The sequence below is a fragment of the Xiphophorus maculatus genome, chromosome 18, assembly GCF_002775205.1.
Source record: "Xiphophorus maculatus strain JP 163 A chromosome 18, X_maculatus-5.0-male, whole genome shotgun sequence".
In the NCBI taxonomy this organism is placed as follows: domain Eukaryota; kingdom Metazoa; phylum Chordata; class Actinopteri; order Cyprinodontiformes; family Poeciliidae; genus Xiphophorus; species Xiphophorus maculatus.
In genome coordinates this window covers 19,289,395-19,304,480 of record NC_036460.1, presented here as the reverse complement: position 1 = coordinate 19,304,480, position 15,086 = coordinate 19,289,395, and the positions used below count along the sequence as shown (strand labels likewise).

The 15,086-nt window shown below is 39.2% G+C and overlaps 1 long non-coding RNA gene across 1 annotated transcript; it reads right to left on the bottom strand.

The window, feature by feature from the left end:
- Positions 1-297: 297 nt before the first annotated feature.
- Positions 298-12,972, bottom strand: LOC111612055. Its single transcript, XR_002754380.1, has 2 exons — positions 11,353-12,972; positions 298-5,560 (listed from the first exon to the last, which is right to left on the bottom strand). It is a non-coding gene; the product is annotated as an uncharacterized LOC111612055 (long non-coding RNA).
- Between the last annotated feature and the right edge of the window lie 2,114 nt (positions 12,973-15,086).

Sequence of the window (15,086 nt, the reverse complement as noted above, 5' to 3'; positions counted from 1 at the left end):
ATAAGTTGTCTCCAGGCCGTCTGTGGGTGATGTGAAATAACAAGGCCAAGTTGTCTTTTTAGGCCAGTAGGCCTAAAAAGACAACTTGCATATAAGTGTAAAGAGCAGCATATGCACTGCTTGAGCAGCTTAAAAAGGATTTACATCCTATTAGATTTTAAAAGGTGTCGGTGTTACTGAGCACCAAATACATGGTGCAACATTCATACTCAAGTTGTCACAATAGCTGAATATTGTCAGAGAAACAGCCAACAACAAAATGAAATGACTATAAATTAGATGTATTCAAACAGGCTGTTTTGACAGAATAATTTTTATTTTTATGGACATCTCTGTAACTATACATGTACATATTTACACCTTTACATATGAAAGTACATCAAATCTCAAAACATTTGTTCTTTGTCAGCTTAGTCAAAAAACAGCGGCATGTTGTCAAGTCATCTGGTAAATTCTCCTTTTTGCAAATAAATTAGTTTTTATCACTTGCTCACGAAGGCAAACGTAAACAATCCGGTAGTTATTGCAGACATCTTTCATCTACCAGAAAAACACTTTAAAAATCGGATTATTATATAAAACTTTGGCAAATGGATAATATCATCTACCTTTCATTATTTGTCCATTTCTGATAAACTAATAAAATAGTTTGCATTTAAATGAAAAATGACAAGATGACAGAAATTGTCATGCATATCAAGGCTTTTCCTCTGGGTGGAGATGTGAGGCTGAATGCAGAAAATAGTATTTACTTTTAAAAGGAATCTATTATGGCCAAATTTTTCCCACCAGGCACTTGTTTTTGCCAGATTTCAGCATTAATGAATATTATACAACTTGGTTGTCTAAATTCCCTCGTGCAGTCAGTGTCAAAATGTTTTGAAAATGAAAATCGTGTCATGCATCAAGAGAAGGCTTGCTTAGTTTGGTTACATCCTTTTTACTTTTAGACGTCTTTCGAGGTTTTCTGGTAAAATACAGGTACACGAGAAAAAGGTTTCATGCATAGTAAAAAAAATAGTGACAAGTGAGGATTTTAGTTGATAAAAAAAAAGAAACCCATGCTGTGTGTGCGTGTGGGTGTCTGCGTTCACATGGTGTCTGTCTATTTGGGCAGCAGATGGTCAGGATTCACCCTCAGGGCTCTCTCCTCTTATTGGTCCACAGAGCACACATTGAAACTGGTCCCCAGGGAAAACTTGAACTGCATTTTGATACAGCTTGGACGCAGCCATGGTAATAAATCAGCTTTTAAAAGTGATCAATATGCAGATATTTATGCATTAGGTGCAACGATTCTTTTTTGCTACATAATTTTTTAGAGTGGAGTGCTTTACTTTGTTACATACTATATGTTAGTTTTAAGCTGAATTTTCCATGTCTTTTGATAATTCAAGAACTGAAAGTTCAAAGTGCTCAAGGTGAAACATCAATATTGTTATAAAAATGAAGCAGACCTTGTTTTTGAAGTCTATTGGAAGATCCTTTATTTTATTTGCTTTATGCTAATTATTGGAAGCGTAAATGTTTTTGGAAGCATGTTGTTCCTACGCATGAATAGGTTATGTTGTCATTTTGAAAGGAAGAGCTTTCTTACAAAGTGATCTAAAAAGATGAAAAGCTCATCAAAGTTGTACTGATGGTCTAATCGATCTGAAACAATAGTGAGTGGAGAACGTTTAGCTTATTTTTAAAGGCAGTATATTGACCAAACAAGCTGGTAATCTCAGTGTGAATCGGTTTAGCCAAGGTTATCCTAATATACAAAAATTGAATCCATATTAAAAAGCAATCTCAACATAAACATATCTATACGTATCATTTCAAAGGACTGATTTCAAAGCGTTATGATTTTTAGTTTCCTCATCAGCAGTTTATATCCACATCATCAGCATGAGTGTTATGCTAATTTTGCTGATTTTCCTGGAATATAATTTTCTGTTTGTTATTTCAATAGGGAACAATTTTTTCAAAGTATTAGCAGCTCAAGTCTGACTTTTGCATTGATGTTCAATAATCCACTTTGAGTTAAAATTATACATAGAAGTTTAAATGTTTCTTCATACACCCACACTAATATTTGGATAAATGTCCAGTAGTATGTTGCAGAGCAATAACATTTGTTTTTTGTATTCTGAAACAAACGTCTGCCATAATTCTGGTTATTGGAGCATTTAACTTTGAAAAAGAATTTGAATAAATTGTTTTCTTTCCTAGTTTTCTTTTAAACTAGGAATCCACCAACTCTTAATAGCGTTCAAAACGGTTAATGTTGGCTGGCTATAACAATAAAGAACGTTCTGATTGTGCATTTGGGACTGTCATCCCGTGTCAGAGTTTCAATCATCTTTTTGAAGATTTGAGCTAAAATCAAAGAATGCATTAGTACCACTGTCAGCTACACCGACCCTACAAGGCTGTCATTTTGAAACTTAAGATGTGGTACATTGTTTTAGGGAGTTTGGGGTTTGAAACACTCTTTGTCATTCTATACCTTTAGTCTCTCAAGTTTTTCTCTATTAGGCCTCTGGCTCATCCATCTGGGCAGATGCAAATTGCTTTCATGCTTTAAGGTATTTTGCAGACGAGGCCTCTTTCTTACTCAGCACTTCATCTTAGAGCATTACCACACTTCACTATCTAGAGTTACTCACATACTGTAACATTTTTCATGATTGGCATACGCCTTGTTTGTTCCTGATTTCCTCATGAACAACTATTGACATAAATTATGCCAGAGGCCACAGCCAGACGTATTACTAAGGTAAATTTATGAATTAAATCTAGTGTATGTGCACCCAAACTTTTAAAAATCACTAAAATTGCATGTGAGATTACAGGTTGGTTAAATAATTGTTCAAATAAAAATCAGTGAAAGCCCTAAATTAATTGGGCATTCATGTTGATTATTATGTAAAGATCTAACTGCATGATTTCAGGATTTTTAGGCATTGTTCAGCCTTAAAAGCTTAAGAGGGAAATGAAAAATTTTGTTTTTCTGACATTTATGTTTGTTACTCTGCTGCTGCAAATTTAACATTGAACAGAGCAGCAGTAATTATACAAGTAATCAACCAACCACATGTTCATAGAAGTAAATCCAAATGAGGCACAGGCAGTATATCTATGAGGATCTTCCAGACTTTGCAAATGTGGAAGAGATCTTTTGAAATTTACCTCTGAATATTATGAAAATTCAAATGTATAAAATAGATGCATTAGGTTTTTTGGACTAAAGTTAAACAACTAAACGTATTATGTTAAACATTCACATGAATATTTGTAATGTTCTTTGTCGATGGTGTTCCCATTTGAACCTTCAACAGCTTATAAAAATATATTGTTGTCACTTTCAGTTCAAACATCGTTCAACGCTGGGATTCTGGCCTCTGGATTTGTAAACCAAAGAAACTCAAAGGAGAAATTGAAGAGAGACACTACACTGCGTGACAACAATTTAACAGAATTACTCAAAAATCTTAACACTTTTTCACATGAGCCAACATGTTAAATTGCACATAGACACATGGGCAGTTGTTTTTTTGTGTGTATCTGTTTCCTTAACAACAGTTTGTAAAGTAGCAGCAGGGAAGGAGGAGTTATTATGTCTTCTCAGGTATTAGTTTGTCAGTGGAGAAAAGAACGACCAGGATGAAGTGTATATTCAGCCCGGTCTGTGTTGCTTTCCTGTCAGCTGTGTTTAGGTCTACTTCAACATTAGATATGCGCTGCTTAAAACTAAACTCACATCTGTTTAGGTATGTCGCTCCAGCATAGTGAAACAGGTTCTTAACCCCCTCGTTAGTTTTGTAACAAACAGTGGACTCCTTTACAGCATTTTTCTGTCCTCCTTTTTCAGACGTTGCCTGCCGCTCCTCTTCGACTTTGCTATAGTAGCTGTTTGAGGTCAGCCAAAACACTCTGTTGTCTAAATCCAAGTGGCTTTGCTTCAAGTTCAGGGCCTGCTCTCTCCGATGCTGCTCCTCCATGTCTGGTTTTCTAATCCAATCAAAGAAACATGACAGCATAAAAATATCCATCACTCTGTGGCACCCAACATTAGCAGAGTGATCTTCAATGATATGTAGGTTTTCTGCATGGATCAAATCACCAACAGTATTTTGTTCCTTTTTTATTTTTTTATTTTTTGTCTGATTTCAGTGTCAGTAAGCCTGTAGAAGAAATAGAAAACTAGCGTTTACTCCAATTTTGATCCAATTTTGTGAAAAAATATTTCACTTAGGCAATGCAAACATAGGTAAACAGTTTACTGATCATACATGAAGTTCTGGATGATAAAAATACAAACTGTAGAGAATAGGTTGACACAGAGAAGTCCAAACAAAGAAAGTGTCTAACTTCTAAAAATAGCTCCTTTACTTGCACTCTGTATGTCATTGCTGTTTCATTAAAATACCCAACACTTTCATATTAGCTCAAGTCGACTTAAAATTCACCTGATGTTACTTATGAACCAAGCTATTTTTTAAAATTTACAATTGTGGTTGCAATATGAAAATTTGAATGATTTGAAGATGTGCAAGTAATCTCAGAACCCACCATAAGAAGACGACTTGAAATATGTATTTACAAAGCTCCATCAAATGGAGGTGTAAATATACACAAAGATAAGCAGTAGCAAGTTTAAGACAATCCCAATAACTCCCAGCACAGCCAGGAATCTCTCCTCAGGTGTGCTCGGGTGCGGACACGTCAGTTCCATGTAAAACTATCTTCTTGAACTCCTCCAAATGAAAAGGAATGGATATTTTGGAATGGCTATGCTTTTTTTAAATTACACAAATGTACAGTTTGAGGAGATGTTTAAGTGCTATTTGAGTCAAAGCATTTAGATTTTGGCAAAGGTTTAGATTTTGGTCAAAAGTAATGGTGTCATTTTCTAATTTTCTCACGTTAGCTCAAAGCTCTCCTGTTGCTCATATGGGATTGTAATATTGGCTGGCAGTTCTATTGGCAGTGATGATCTCAACTCTTTCAAAAAATAAACAAACAAAAAAGCGCAAATCTTAGCATTTCCACAGCAAAGATTAGGCCTCACAGTCAGATTTCAGAACAAAAATCTGTGAAGTCAAAAACCTGTTTTTCCTTAATCAGTCTTGATTATTAGAGTATTAGAGATGTGAATATTTATAAAATGTGAAAACACAGTTTTGGTTTAACACCACATAGTTACCCTGCATGCTGTAGTGGAGTTAGTGTTCCTGCAGATGTCTAAACTTTGCATGTCAACAGCCAGTGAAGCAACCCTCTAAAAGTATATGACTACTTCCAGAGGCAGGGATGCAGTGGCAGGAGGAGGCTTTGGCACCAGCATCTTTCGTTGAGGTCCTGTGGGAAGCCTCAGGTGACGGAGGTGTAGATGTAGACGAATATAACCACTAACAGATTTAGGATGGTTCCAATGATGCCCAGCACAGCTAAAATTCGCTCTTCGCGGTCATTAGTTGAGTCATCCTCTCTGGTGTGAGCGCTGCAGACATAGTGGCTGCCGGGTATCATGGTTACCATCACAGAACCCCACCACCAGAGGGCACAGTGCCTGTTGGGGACAGTCGGATGATGGTTGTGGGTGGGAGTGGGGTTGGTAAAAAAAAAGAAATATGTAGGAGGTGGCAAAGAAAGGAGAGGAGGATATAGATGAAGTAAAGGAAAGCAAATTGATTCAGAAGAGAGAGAAAGAGAACTTAGGTTAAATATTTCTGAGAAAGAATGACTTTCATTAACAAACATGTCCGGCTGACTCTACGTAGAAACTTCTGATCTGAAAAAAATAAAAAGATTAAATAAACATTTCTTCTTCTCTCAGGTTGTCAGGAATTTAAAAGCCTCCATAACCACTGAATTCTGTTGTTTTCATTCAATATTTTTAACCCTCCAACTTCTCTTACAAATAGAGTATAGTTTTGTCAAAGAAATTTTAAATACTTCATATTAAAGTTTCTTAAAAAGTACATGTCATTTAAAAAACCCTGAAGTATTGCACTCTAAATAAGTTCTTGAAGGCTCTGTTCATGTCGCTGCCCTGCAGATGAGATCATAGATGCCTGAACAATGGAGCAAGTGGAATAGCAAAGTGGGGGTGCAAACTTGATCCCTCATTTTTTGACACAAAGAAATCTGATCACTCCCTGCAGTTTACAAAGTCTTATTCATTCTCATTATGCTTCATTAACCAGCCTGCAAAAAACAAAAATAACGGCTAAATGTTAGTCCCACCTTTTTTCACCTGTAAGTTATAGTGAATCTGGAAAGTATTCACACCATTTCACTTTTTTCCACATTTTATGTTATGGCCTTATTTGGAATTGTATTAAATGAATCTCTGTTTCCCCACCCTGGTCCTCAAGGTGCCCTGCATGTTCTTCTTCTTCTACTTCTTCTTTTTATTGGCTGTTGGCAAAAAATGTTAAACAGCATTACTGCCACCTGATTCAGATGATTGCAGTTCAGCAATTACTTGTTAATCTGCCATAAAGCAAGGAAACACGTAAAACGTGCAGGGCAGTGTGCCTCAAGGACCAGCATTGGGAAACATTGTCCTGAATTATTTGTCAGGCTTTTTCCCTTTTAGTTCTAGATCAGTGATCTCAAATTGCAGTCCTTGAGACCAGAGTCCTGCAACTTTTAGATTTTTTTCCCCCCTTGTTCTACACGCTTGAATTAAACGGCTAAACTGCATCACTAGCATGTGGTCAAGCTCTACAGAGCTCTGCTAATGAGCTAATATTGGAGCCAGGTGTCCTGAAGCAAAGAGACACCTAAAGGTTGTCCTCAAGAGACCGGCTCTTGAGGACTGGAGTTTAAGGTCGCTGTTCTGGATCCTTTTAGTCCCTTTGTGCTTTATTATCAATCTTCCCACAGTGTTTCTCTCACAGCTGCACTGTTCCCAATCAACCACCTGTCTTTTGTCTGTAATCAAACTCCCCAGTATTTAAACCCCTCATGTTTTGTCATTTCCTACTGGTTTCTTCCATGACATAAACTGTCTGTTTTTGCCTTTTCCCTGCTCTGGTCCTTTTGTGGGTCCCCATCTGAAAGTCATTTCAATAATACAATAGTCAATTTTGCCACAGTCAGTCTGTGTGTTTGGGTCCTTTTCAAACTTTAGCCTAACGTGACACCTTCTGCGTTATTTTCAAAATTATGTCCTTTAATCACCTTCACCTGCTGTTTTTTTAAAAATCAGTTGTTTTTGCTTTAGTTAAGTCCTTCTTGTGTAAAGATTTCTTCATATTCTTGAGAATACATAGATTTTTGGACATATACAGACTGTACGCCATACATGTATCTTGACTTCTACACTCCCCTCCGGGCACAGGCTTCAACACTGGACCACTGCTGCATCAAATATGCATCAAGATATTGGACCAACACACTGTCTCTCCTCTCCTACTCTCTCCCCTCTCCTTTCTTTTCAGAAACACATCATAATGAATTGCAGCAACTCAAGCGTTAAGTCAGTTCTAATTAATATTTCAAGACAACCCGTATAGTCAAGCCTCTACGACTCGTCTTCATTACTGTAATTAGGAGCAGTCAGATGTTATAATTCTGCTCCAGCCTATTTCCCTTTTATTTTTTAACTATTAAAAATCTACTGTAGAGCAAAAAATGCAAGACATTTTTTTAAACAGATTCCTGTGGTGAATGACCCTCCATGACAGTCTGTATAAATATCAACCTATATGTCTATAATTTTAAATGACATTTATAAAACACCACGGGACGTTTTCATTAATCTTTCACCATCAAACAGGAAGTGGCTATCTTTGTAGCATTTGTAAGCAGTTATTGGATATGCTTTTTGGTTTACACGTTTCTTCCAGTATGACTACTAACAGATTGTGCTCTAAGTTGGTTCAGCATTTTTTTTATTTTATTTATTTATTTTTCTTCAGAAATAATGACAAGGTTTAAGCAACATTGCTTGTTAGGACTTAGTCCTGCATAATTTTGAGTATTTATGACAAACTGGGAGTATGCTTAGCCGGTTTTGAATTAAACAAGGAGAGTAGTTACTGTGCAGAGCAGTAGAAACAGGGGAATTCCTCATTAGCTTCCCCACTGACTATGCAAAGGCAAGCATTCTGCCCCATGAAACTCATGCATATTATTCATCATGGTTGGAGCAGATAGCCACTCTGCCTCTTCTTCCTGTCAGATCACATTATACCCAATATGATTTCTATGAACATCATCTATTTGCAATGTGTGCTACCGGAACTGTAAGAGAGAAGTCACATGGGAAGCAACAAACCATCATGAATGTAAATCTCACAGCTTGTCAAATGCATATCTAATATTACAATATTATTGTTTAATTTATGCTCATAGTTACGACATCAGGGAGGGTTTTTTGTCACTTTTTTGCAGGTGCAATCAGTCATCTAAAGTTATGAAGTGATCTCAGCACCCTTCATAATTAAAACAGTTTGCTTTATGTATTATTAGTGATGGCATACATAGTTATGAGTTTATGATCTACTCGGAATATAATTCAAATCTGCAGTAGTACAGTAAGCAAGGCATAAAAAGTTTGCCTCGGGGCAAAAAAACCCCTCCATGGTCTTGAATATGTTTCTGCAGAAACATGCTTTTTTTGGTTGGGAGTTTGGGGTTTCTCTGAGAATTTAACTGAACCATAAATTGCAGTCTTGTTAATATTTAATAAAAGTTTCCTATCTTTGATATTTTGTTTTTCAAGTTTTTAAAGTGCTTTGAAAGCAAATCAAACATTTTAAGGAGCACTGCTATTGGGGAACACACAGGCAGATTTGTAGAGATTCGTCCTAAAAGTTAGTTTTGCCTGCAGCAGGAAACCGTTCTTAAAAGCTGTCATTGCTAGAGTATTCATAAAAGGCCTGGGGTACCATATGCATCGACACAATCTCTGAGAGAAAAAGAATAAATCAGACACACATTTTGAAGGAAGTTCTATTTGGAGATTTAATGGAAAGTTTTGGCCAACATGTAGAAAGCTGTGCGGCAGACGGCTAAAACAGCACATCATCTGGGATACACCATCCCTGTGAAACATGGTGGTTACAGCATTATCCTATGCCAATGTTTTTGTGTAAACTAGTTACAGTCAATGGAAAGTTAGCGGGAGTTAAATAACCAGATACCAAAATTTAAGTTAAAACCTGCAAAAGACTTGTGTCTGAGACAGAGGTTCATGTCCCATTAGGACAACCACCTCATTCATCCAGAACTCCAATGAAAAGCATTAGTTCAATATTTATGAGTGGCTCAAAGTACAGACCTAAATCCATTTGCGAATCAGTGGTGAGACTTAAAAGCAGACGTTCTTCATTCTGTGTCAGGTTAAGCTCTTTAACAAGGAATGATGGGCAGAAGCTTTTGTCCTCAGATGAACTAAACTGGTAGAGACATATCCCAAAGAACTAGTTGTTGTTATCACAGTGAAAGGCTCAAGTATAGAATTAGAGGACTTGAGAGCGAGAGAATATTGTTTATCAAGAAAATGATTAAGTGTCCTTCATATCCCTTCCTCTAGCTTATTGAAACTACAGGGAGTCTTATTAAAATGTGTGCCATGTCCCGCCATAAGACCTTTTCCCAGTTGCAGCCTTTCATAGCATGTTGGGTATGCTATATGTACAACATTTTTGCTACAAAACCATTGTGGAAATATTTAAAGAAATTATTGGAGGACACCTTTTCTAGTGCCCTGTACACACTCCTCAGGAAGAAAACAATTTGTTTTGGTTACATGAGATTGTAATAGTGAGAGCTAAGATCTTACTGACCAGGTTACCTTCCCCACTGCAGCAGACCCACTTCATAAGTCTTGGTCACCACACAGGATATACATCAGAACAAGCTGAAAGAATTCTCAAACAAGAGCTGACATAACAATTTTGTTCCTTTAGCTCAAGGAGACCAAAGAAATCTCTATTCTTTCAGAATATGTTTTGGGCTTTAAAGTCTGAATTTCTGAATGTAAAAGAAAACTTTGTAAAACATGTTTGCTCTGTAAAATGGTTTCAGACTTGCCCATCGCCTAGATTTCTACTTGCACAAGTAGCTCCACATCTGCACATCTGGTTAAATAAAAAGGAACACAAACAATGACTAAACATATCAGCAAATGAAGACAAATCTGAATTTACCTTACAAATGTACACCTTTTACACTGTAATTCCAGAAAAACATTTTGCTCTACTTTGTGTTGGTGTGTCACATCAAATTCTAATGAAACATACAGAAGTTTGTGGTTGTAACTTAAAAAAATGTAAAGACGAAAAAGTTCAGAGTGTGAATTCTTTTGCAGGAGAATGTATGTCCAACCTCACTGTTCGACTTTTTCAATCAAGACCCGTGACCTCTTTAACCCTGGCCACGTTCCAAGGTACACAGTGCCACTATTGCTCTGCCAGATGACAGAATGAGAAGGTCAAACATAAACAGTCTATCTGGGCTGTATTATTAAGCTGCTCATCAGGCAATGATCCGGGAGAGGACGTACTGTCTGGAGTCATTGATTGCTGCTGCTATTGACTTTACAGAAGGTCTCGACAATAGAGTGGAGTCTTCACAGAGATCACTGAGAGACAAAAGCACAGAACAAGCTGCTTCAAGACACTTCTAAGATGCAGTAACCTTCAGCATCTATAGCAGAGAGGCACCAGCTTTTCCGCCCCCCTTCCAGAAGCTCACATACACACACTCCACTGATTTAGATATGGTGTGGGAGCGGGATCCTTGTGACACTAGAATGTTCCACAGTCTCATTACGAGCTCGGCTGGCCTGCTCTACGAGCATTTAGAGCCAGCGGCCATCAAGCAACTGTCACTTCTCTTCAGCCACAGCTCTGCTTGTTCCATGTGAGCCCATGACTTGGAAAGGGGCAATAAAGGGTGGAAAATGTGTCTCGTGTAAGATTGAGTGATTTCATGATAGACTGCGAAAGGGGAGAGTACAACTTTGTGTCAAAACCTGAAATTTTAGGGAATTGCAGTCATCTTGATACGTATCCATTCATTAATTAGTGAACACCTTCAGGAATCCTCCCACTCTGACTTTCTAATGTTTGGTCTTCATTTTGCTCCCAGGCAGGAGTGTCATGTGACCCATGGACACCACCATCATGTGACCTAGATTAAACAGTTTGAATCACAGTGTGGAAGAATAAAGTGTCACACTCCAGACCCTGACATCCTGAGGTTTCTACAGTATTACATGACCTTCATCCAATAAACCCCCTGAGCTCTGTCGTCCGTATCGGACCTGAGAAAAAATGACTCACTGACACCTATGCAAGGACTCTGATATGAAAGTGTGGCATAAAGGGAGTGATGTGTACTCACCACACATCGCACCAGGGTGGCAACCAAAGAGTCCTTTGTTTCTTCTCTTTATCTGAGCATTTTCGTTGTGGTTCCCCCCTCTTCGTCCGTTGTGTTTCTGTCACCTCCGCTTGCTCCTTCTCCTTTTTATTCGCCTCCCTTTCTCCCTTCCACCCGCTGCTGTTCTGGTCCAGGTCTGTCACTGGTGAGGAGAATCCATGCAAATGCTCACACAATCGTCTTCAAAGCTCAGTGTGAACACACACTAATCGATAGTCACACCCACATATGTGCAAAGGAAACAGTTAATCCATAACGGCTGCCCCACATTACCACACAGCTGGTTTGTCCATAGCTGAACGGAGAGCGTGGCACTGTGTCGTCCTGCGTAATCGCCTTGAGATGCAAGTGATTCTAGTCGGAGACTAGGCAGTTTCTAACTTAACACCCTGTTGGCATTAACTGCCTTAGAGACAAAAGCAAAGAGCACAAGTTCACCACCCGTCCAACGATCCTTTGCACCACGGCTGATTAAAGAATCTCCTCGCGTGTGTGCTCAAGAGGTCCTCCACTTGCCAAATCTCTGTAATGAGGCCATTTTCTGAGATCAGGAATTGCTCCAATCAGTCCAGGACAATATAATTATAACATAAGCCTCAGGGACATCAGTTAATCTCACCTGACAGAGATTCAGAGTAGCATTTCAGTCCAGCATGTTCATCTCTATTATCCTCAAAGAAAAGAGGAAGGCGATCACATTGTTTCATGGAAATGGATTTGTCCTTTCAATTTTGCTGTTCCACGTCAACATCAAGCTTTTCTTTTAGTCATTCCAGTGTCTACAAGGGGTTTCATAGCTGGCCAAATGTCCTCCAAGAAGCCAACTCTGGCTACTTTGTCGGGAACTTGTGCCAATGTTAGGCAGCAGCATTCTTTATGGCCATCGTGTGACGCAGGTTGTCTGAGCTTTAAAAATCCAGTAGAATAAAAAAAAGCAGTTGCACAAGTTCTTTCCAGATTGGCTTGTCAAAAATGTTTAACACCTTGTGACGTATTTGTATCACAGTTGAGATTTCCAGTCTTCATGATGATTAACCCTCCTTTTTTCAACTCTTTCTGTATTCTTATTGAAATCATTAAGTTTGGTGTGGCTTATGTCACTTTTTCTCTACCTTTGTCTCCTGTGTCTATGGACAAGTGGAAAAAAACTTTCTCTCTCATTTGCAGACCTCCGGTTTGCCTTCTCCCTCAAGCTGGGAGATAGTGACTCTGGACTTCTCCAGTGGGAAATGAAGAAATTGTTAATTAACACAGCCCTCTTGACCTTTGAAGTTCCCTTTCCACAGTCCTTGCTGCAAACCTTCACTCAACCTTCCCTCAGCCAGCTTCAGTCATACTAAACACTTAAGTTCCTAAACTCACCCTCCAGCAAACTGATTCACTTGGCCTATTTCTCGCTGCCCGCCAGCACAGCAGGCTCCATCCTCAAGCTGTCCTTTGCCTGTCCGGTGACAGCTTACTTCTGTTCCAGCCCCTTCTGTGTTTGCTCCATATTCCTCCTTAGCGATCCTTTAGCACTGCCTCTGCTGCTCCTCTTGCATGCAGAATACAGTGTCTCCTCGCTGCTGAGCTCTGAGTCATACAGCTCACTCTCTCCTCCCTTTTCCTTCCAGAAGCTTGCAATGCCCCCCCTACCACCACTATCACACCCCTACCCCCCTTTTTTTTGTCTTTTTTTTATGGTGGTGCCTCATCTCTCTAAGAACCCATCAGGATTCATTCAGCATGTCTTTCCATCCTTGACACCAGAGGAATGTGTTTGCATCATTCAGCCAAGGGTTGCCTCTGGACAGACGAAATACAAATATTGTAAGCCAGGAGACACAGGAGTTTGACTGAACATTTGTGATGTTTTGTCCACGATTTTGCTAATTGTTTTACTTTGAATTCATCTCTTGCTGAACAAATGTCTTGTGTGGGTGGGTGTGTGTGATGTAGCCTCTGGTGCAGCTATGGCTTTGTTTTCCCTCCCTATCTGTTTAAAGCTTGCTGTTGGTTCTTCAAGTGGCTGTCAGGGGGAAAAAATACAATACAGAAAATGTTGCCTGAATACACAACAAAATAACAGAGAGGTGCTCTGACGAGAAAACAGAAGAACCGGGGAAGAAGCATGTGCATGAAAAATAAAAATGCCCTCAGGAAGTGTGGAAGTGACAGCAAAGGAGATACAAATGGAGAGAGGAAAGGGGAGGATGAGGAGGGGGAGGAGGAAGGAGATGAGGAAAAGAGTGGAGGAGGAGGGATATTTTGTGTGGGTGGAAAGGAGACCAGATTGTGGATGGATGGAGAGTTAAGGGAACATGGGAGTTTGCAGGGTAATGAGGAGATGAGAGGGCTTGTTGACAGAGGCACATAACCAAATGAGAGGATGGAAACAAACGCATATGCATGAGTTGGCTGGTGGGTTGCCCCTCAACTAGGAAATTTTTTTCACCTATTCAGAAGAGCCCCCTCTGACATTATATTCATCGATACTGTAACTATAGAAAAGATCCTCAGTGAGTGGTTTGTTGCTTGCTGGTTGATGTTTTACCTGTATGGAACCACTGTCCACTCTTTGACAGCATACTGCTCCTCCTTTTTTAATTTCTTGCTCTTTCATCGCTCTCTGTTTGCTGCTGCAGCCTTCGCTGCCAGCGCTGTATCGTTGAAAAGCAGCATCTCTCTTCCCTCTCTCCACCTCCTCTCCATCGCTCTCATTTCCCTCCCTTCTTTTTCCTCCATGCTTCTCTCTATATTTGTCCTCCTCTGCCTGTACCTCTGTCTCCACATCTCATATGTTCACCCTTCCTATCTCTTGTCTCCACCCCCTCCTCCCCATATTCCATCAGTTCCTCTCCACCTCCCTCTCATCTAGTCCTCCATCCTACGCTTGCTGTTACATCCCCCCTCTCTGAGGGAAGCTTCGAGAACACAGTGGACAGACTTGGGGAGAGGAGAGCTCTATGGACATGTGGAACAGCATTCATTACTCTGCCTTATGAATAAAACACATATATACACATGCATGTCTTCTCATAATCATGCATATCTTCATCAAGTTGAACAACCTGACAAGTGAAGCAAGGGTTTTGTGATGCATACATACCTGAGCAATATCTATGACACAGCCTCATGTGCTCAGACTTTTGTTCCCCACTGAATTTGAATGGAATATGTAATAGAAGTATATTTTGATAATGTTCGTATGACAGCAGGAATCAATTTTATAGACGTTTTGAAAAAGGACATTGTAAATCCCGTGAATTTCCAGGGTTTCCTGTAACTTTTTGTTCACATACAGATTAAGACAACAAAGCTCACAGTTTCCCAGTTTTTATCAAACACTTTCTGTGGCCACCCAGGTTTGATCGAAAGCTGATAATGACAACATGGCTTGGTCACAATATATTTGAAAATCTCATTTCAGGTTGAATGGGTCTCATGGTGGAGCAAAATTGTCCTCTAGTACAGAGAAATTTGACGCTGGTTGAAGCATTTCAGTGTGGTACTTTGGGTACTTGGGCTTCTTGTTTCCCAAACATTTATTCAGACTTCCAAGTATATTTTGACATTAAATGAGGTGCCAGTAGCTTAGTAATTTATTTGGAGCCCGGCCAGCCCAGTGTGGCCTGTATGTATCCTTCGCATGAGAGTAGGAGTGACATGTGGTGAAATCTGATGTATTCATACAAGACCACTGTAAAAAACATAAA